This window comes from Orycteropus afer, unplaced genomic scaffold (assembly GCF_000298275.1).
Source record: "Orycteropus afer afer isolate SDZICR_OR568_19922 unplaced genomic scaffold, OryAfe1.0 scaffold00727, whole genome shotgun sequence".
Classification (NCBI taxonomy): Eukaryota; Metazoa; Chordata; class Mammalia; order Tubulidentata; family Orycteropodidae; genus Orycteropus; species Orycteropus afer.
In genome coordinates, this window is record NW_006922314.1 from 374326 (window position 1) to 381298 (window position 6973).

Below are 6973 nucleotides of genomic sequence, written 5' to 3' on the forward strand. Positions count from 1 at the left end.
CCAGCCGTCTGGTTAGCAGGCAAGTGTCTTAGCCACTATGCTACCAGAGCTCCCACCCAAGGCATAGGAGAGTGGAAAATGTCCTGTTTGGAGAATTGTGTCCTGAGTGCATTCCTGAACCTTACTTGTAGCTTATTACTTCCCTAACAAACCCCACAATTGTGAATACTGCCTGTGAGTTCTGAGTGGCCATTGCAAAGAATTTTCAAACCCAGCAGGGAAGTACTGAGTGCCATGGTGGGTCAGTTGGTGTCCAAATCTATGAAAAAGCTTGGAGGGTGGCCTCATAGAAACAAGCCTTAGGTTGCTGACAATGATTCTGCTCCCTCTTGTGAAGTTACAGGAGGTCAGAAGATGCCCCCATCCTTTTTTCAGATGGTTCCTAGGGTGGGGTTCATTGTAATGGCTCTAGATTCATGGAAACATGGGACTTTGTAAGAGAAAAAAGGAAGGGGACTGGTGTCTTGGTTGTGGCTAAGAATGACAAAATTGCAAGGGTTTGAGATACTAAAAAACTGCATTGAAGATGTGGTCAGAGACATGAAAGGGTTTTATTTATAGAGGGGGAGTATGGAAGAAAATCAATAGCACACCAAGTGATGGCTGGCTGATCAGGTTCAGAGTCCACTAAACATTTTCCTCTTTCCAGAGATATTTATACATATGTTTGAGATGTAACATATAGGTGTAATGAAAGTGACATAAGGTCAGGGGTGTCTGATGCCAGTTTAAAAAAAAAAAAAAAACACACATTCACTGCCATAGACTCAATTCGACTCACAGCGACCTCTACTTGGGTTTCCAAGGCAATATGTCTACAGAAGTAGATTGTCCAATCTTCCTTCCTTTTGATTACCAGTCAAATGTTTTATGCACTACGCTTCAGAGCTCCCTCCTGATGCCAGTAGGGTGGAGAAAGATCAAGCCAGTATGTGCCAGTAATATGATTAACTAAGGAATGTGGACCACAGGGGGAAAGGGAAAGGATAGGGATGATTTTGTGTTATCTGGTATTTGGCTAAACAGGATTGAGTCTAGGAGCTGTTTTGGGAAGTTTACAGCTTATATTCCACCCCAGCACTCCTATACGTCTCTTACAGTGTGCACACCCATCTCTTCTGCTTGATCCCTTGAGCCTGGACACTGGAATATTGGAGCCAAAAGCCACAGATACAATATAAACCTAACATTCTAATGTAACTTCAAAAGGGGAGGAAAGAGTACAGTCCTCAGGAAATAAGGGGAAAAAAAAAGTAAAAAGATCCATGGGCATGGGGGGCTGAGTTTTCGAAATATCTAAGCACATTCAGGGCATCTTGTTGGCAGGTTGTAGTCCTCATGGAGTCCCATGGTGGAGAAAGTGGGAAATTCTCCATACACTCAGAAATTGGATTGGTTTTGAACTTCTGCAACCAAGACAGCCTAGGATGGAGCTCTGGTGGTGTAGTCTGTAAGGCATTTAACTGCTAACCAGAAGGTAGCACTTCCAACCCACCAGCCACTCCTCAGAAGGAAGGTTGGGCAATCTACTTCCATAATGATATCACCTCAGAAACCCAAGGAGGGGTTAGCATGAGTTTGATCTGACTCCACGGTAGTGAATTTGATTTTGTTTTGATGGGAGATCTATGTAGGAGATCCTGGGTAGAGTGGGAGAACAATGTGCAACAAAACTTAAAATGATTTGTGGGGGAAAAAAATGGGACCAGGTTTGCTGGTCTGATAGAGCCTGGTGGAACCACTGAGACTGGGGCCTCTAGCTGCCCTTCAGGTCTGGAATGGAACCCATACCTGTGCCTCCCAGCCAAACTAAAGACAGTCATATGAGATGGACATTTATCTGAGGTAGATATACTCCTTGGAGAGAACAATCATGGGAGATTTCAAGGGGTGTGGCTGCACAGGGACATAGCTCAGGGGGCAGGAGTACATGGAGAGAAGGATACAGGGAAGAGGTAACTATGGGGTGGAAGTAGGAAGGGAGCTGTGGCATTGTGGGACATTGTAGTCAGTCATGAGATAAAGTGTATGTGAACTGCTGTATGGAAAGTGATTTTGCTGTGTAAACTTTCACTCAAATCACACATACACACACACACACACACACAGAGATGGGGGGGAGACAAAATCCAACTGTATGCTGTCTAAAAAGACCCATCTTATACACAAGACATAAGTCAGTTGAAAATAAAAGAGTAAAATGTCATGCAAATATTAACTAAGGAGAGTTGGGGTAACAATTTTTGTATTAGACCAAATAGACTTTAAATGAAACTCAGTTACAAGAGGCAGAAATGGACATTATATAATAATAATAGAGTCAATTCCTCAACAAGATACAACTATTGTAAATATATATAGGTGATATCACAGTTCCAAGATATAAAAAAATTATATTGACAGATTGAAAGAAGTAGATACAATTGAAAAAAGTTGTACAATAATTGTTGAAGATTCAAATACACCATTTAAAATAATGAATACAGCATCTCAAAAGATCAACGAGGATCTGAATAATAGTCTAAATAATAGTCTAAACCCACTAAATCTAATGGTCATAGATAAAATATAGCACTCAATAAAACAATACATATTCATCTCCAATGCATATAGATTACTCTCCAGCGTAGACTATACATTAGGTCATAAATCATGTCTTAATCAGTTTTAAAAACTTGAAATCATCTCTTGACCACAGAATAGTGGAAAATACTTGAATGTGTGAAAATTAAACAATACATTATTAAACTCCCAATGGATCAAGGCAAAAATCATGAGAGAAACTGGAAAATACTCAGTCAATAAATGAAAGCACAACATATAACAGCTTATTAAATGCAGCATAGTTAGTCTTCAAAAGGAAATGTATAACAGTAAACACCTACATTAATGAAGAAGAAAAAGGATCTAAAACCAAGACCCTCACCAATGACAGAAAACCAGAGGAATTGTGGGATGACATCAAGAACATCACCCATGAAGAAAGCAAAAGGTCATTAAAAAGACAGAAAAGGAAGAAAAGACCAAAATGGATGTCAGAAGGCTCTGAAACTTGCTCTTGAACAGAGTGTCACTAAAGCAAATGGAAGAAATGACACGATAAAAGAGCTGAACAGAAGATTTCAAAGAGAGCAGCTTGAGAAGACAAAGTCAATTATTTTAATGGATGTGAAAAGACCTGAAATTGGAAAACCAGAGGGAAGAACACCCTCAGCATTTCCCAAGCTGAAAGAACTGAAGAAAAAAATGCAAGCTTTGAGTTGCAGTGTTGAAAGATTCTATGGGCAAAATATTGAATGATGTAAGAAGCATCAAAAGATGGAAGGAATACAGAGAGTCACTGTACCAAAAATAATTGGTTAGTGTTCATCCATTTCAGGAGTTGGCATGTGATCAACAACCAATGGCACTGAAGGAAGAAGTCAAGCTGCACTGAAGAAATTGGAAAAGAACAAGGCTCCAGGAATTGACGGAATACATATTCAGATATTTCAACAAATGGATGCCACACTGGAGACACTCACTTGTCTATGCCAAGAAATTTGGAAGACAGCTACCTGGCCAACTAACTAGAAAACAAATCCATATTTGTACCCATTCCAAAGAAAGGTGATCCCATGAAATGTGGAAATTATTGAACAATATCATCAAATGACATTCAATTAATAAAATTTTACTGAAGATAATTAAAAAATGGTTGCAGCAGTATATTGACAGAGAACACCTAGAAATGCAAGGTGGATTCAAAAGAGGATATGGAATGAGGAATATCATTGCTGATGTCAGATGGATCTTGGCTCAAAGCAAAGAGTACCAGAAAGATATTTACTTGTGTTTTGTTGATGCAAAAGCATTTGATTATGTAGATCATAACAAATTGTGGATAACATTGAGAAGAGTGGGAATTCCAGAACACTTAATTGTACTTATGAGGAACCTGTACATAGACCAGAAGTCTGTCATTTGAACAGAACAAGTGGACACTGAATGGTTTAAAATCAAGGAGGGAGTATGTCAAGGTTATATGTATCCTTTCACCATACTTATTCAATCTGTGTGCTGAGCAAATAACCTGAGAAGGTGGACTATATCACAAGGAACGTGGCATGAGGATTGGAGGAAGAATCATTAACAACCTGCAATATGCTGATGACACAACTTTGCTGAAAGTGAGAATGACTTGAAGCACTTACTGATGAATATTGAAAAATACAGTCTTCTGTGTGGATTATACCTCTATATAAAGAAAACAAATATCCTTACATCTGCACCAATAAGCACCATAACAATAAATGGAGAAAAGATTGAAGTTGTCAAAGACTTCACATTGCTTAGTTCTACAATCAATGTCAATGGAAGCAGCAGGCAAGATATCAGATGACATATAGTACTGGGAAAATTAGCTCCCAAAGACCTCTTTCAATTGCTGAAGATCAGAGATATCTCCTTGAGGACTAAGGTGTGTCTGAAACGATCCATGTTATATTCAATTGCCTCATATGAATGTAGGATATGGACAATGAATAAAGAAGACTGAAGAAGAGTTGATGTTTTTGAGTTGTATTGGTGAGGAATGCTGAAAGTACCATGGACTGCTAAAAGAACTAACAAATCTGTCCTGGAGGAAGTGCAGTTGGGATGTTCCTTGGAAGTGAGAATGTCCAGACTTCATCTCACGTACTTTGGTCATGTTGTCAGAAGGGACATTCTCTGAAGAAGGATGTTATGCTTGGTCAGGTGGAGGGTCAACCAAAGAGGGGAAGAAGGCCCACAATGAGATGGTTTGACACAATGGCAGTGGCAACTAGTCTTCCTTGTAGGATTATGGATATTATCCTATCATTGACAGCATTGTACTTCAGGATAGATCTTGAAATATCCTTTGTGATGATGAATGCCACAACATTCCTCTTCAAATTGTCATTCCCAGTGTAGTAGATCATATGGCTGTCTGATTAAAAATGGTCAAAATTGGTCCATTTCAACTCACTAATGCCTAGGATATCAATCTTTGTGTTCCATTTCATTTTTGACAACTTCTAGTTTTCCTAGAATCATCTTTGTACATTCCATGTTCAGATTATTAATGGATATTTGCAGCTGTTTCTCCTCAATTTGAGTCATGCCCCATCAGCAAATGCAGGCCCTGAAGCCTTTACTTTATCCATATGATTAGGGTTGATTCTACTCTGATGAGGCAGCTCTTTCCCAGTTGCATTTTGAGTACCTTCTGACCTAAGAGGCTCATCTTTCTGCACTGTATTGGACAACGTTTCTGGGCTATTTATAAAGTTGCCCAGTAATGTATCAGACAGTGTTTCTCTGCAATTCATAAGGTTTTCCCTGGCCAATTATTCAAGAAGTGGATGGCCTCTTTCTTCTTCCTAGTCTGTCTCAGTCTGTAAGCTGTGTTAAAACTTGTGCACCTCATGCAACCCTGCTGGCTTTTGAAACATAGTGGCACAGCCTTAAGCCTCATAGCAACATGCAAGCCACCACAGTATGACAAATTGACAGACAAGTTTGTCTTCCTTAGCTGTTGAAAACCTGTCTGCCCTCCTCTTACCTGATACCTACCTGGATCCTGCCACTTTGTCATCCTCGGGCTGCCTCCCTTTCCTGCCTCTGGGGGTGCATCCTGTCTGCCCATATGAGGATGTGGAATGAGGGACATCATTGCTGATGTCAGATGTATCTGACAAAGAATACCAGAAAGATATTTACCTGTTTTATTGACTATGCAAAAGTATTCTGTTGTGAGGATCATCACAAATTATGGATAACACTGAGGAGAATGGGAATTCCAGAACAGTTGATTGTGCTCATGAGGAACCTGTATGTAGACTAGGAGGCTTTTGTTCAAACAGAACAAGGGGATACTGCATGCTTTAAAATCAGGAATGCAGTGCCTCAAATTTGTATCCTTCACCACACGTATTCAATGTGTATGCTGAGCACATTATCCAAGAAGCTGGACTATATGAAGAAAAACATGGCATCAGAATTGGAGGAAGACTCATGAACAGCCTGCAATGTGCAGATGACACAACCTGGATGGCTGAAAGTGAAGATGACTTGAAGCACTTACTGATGAAGATTAAAGACTACCTTCTACAGTATGCATTACACCTGAACATGAAGAAAGCAAAAATCCTCACAACTGGACCAATAAGCAGCATCACAATAAGTGGGGGAAAAATTGAAGTTGTCAAAGATTTCTTATTACCTGGTTCCACAATCAGCATCAATGGAAGCAGCAGTCAAGAAGTTAGATTATGTACTGCACTGGGCAAATCTACTGCACAAGACCTCCTTAAAATGCTGAAGAGCAAAAATGCCTCTTTGAGGACTAAGGCACTGCTAACCCAAGTGTTTTCAATCACCTCTTGTGCCTATGAAAGATGGAAAATAAATAAAGATGTCTGAAGAAGAGTTGATGCCTTTGAATTATGGTGTTGGCAAAGAATAGTGGAAATACCATCGACTGTCAAAGGAATGAACAACTCTGTCCTGGAAGAAGTGCAGCCAGAATGCTCCTTGGAGGTGTGAATGGTCAGAAGGGACCATTCTCTGGTGAAGGATACCATGCTAGGTAAAGTGGAAAGTCAGTAAAAAAGGGAAAGGCCCTAAACAAGATGGATTGAAACAATGACTACAACAATGCCCTCTAATACAGCAAGGATTGTGAGGTTGGTACAGGACTGGACAGTGTTTCATTCTGTTGTACATAAGATCACTATGAGTTGGAGCTGAATTGATGGCACCTATAACCAACATTCTTTTTTTATTTTATTTTAATTATTGTGATTTGGGTGAAGATTTACAGAGCAAATTCACTTTCCATACAGCAGTTCACATATACTTTGTCTAATGTCATTGACCACAGTTTACAATGCAACAGCTGCCCTCCCACTTCCTCCCCATAGTTACCTCTTCCCAGTGTCCATCCCTCCATACTCTCCTGCACCCTGAG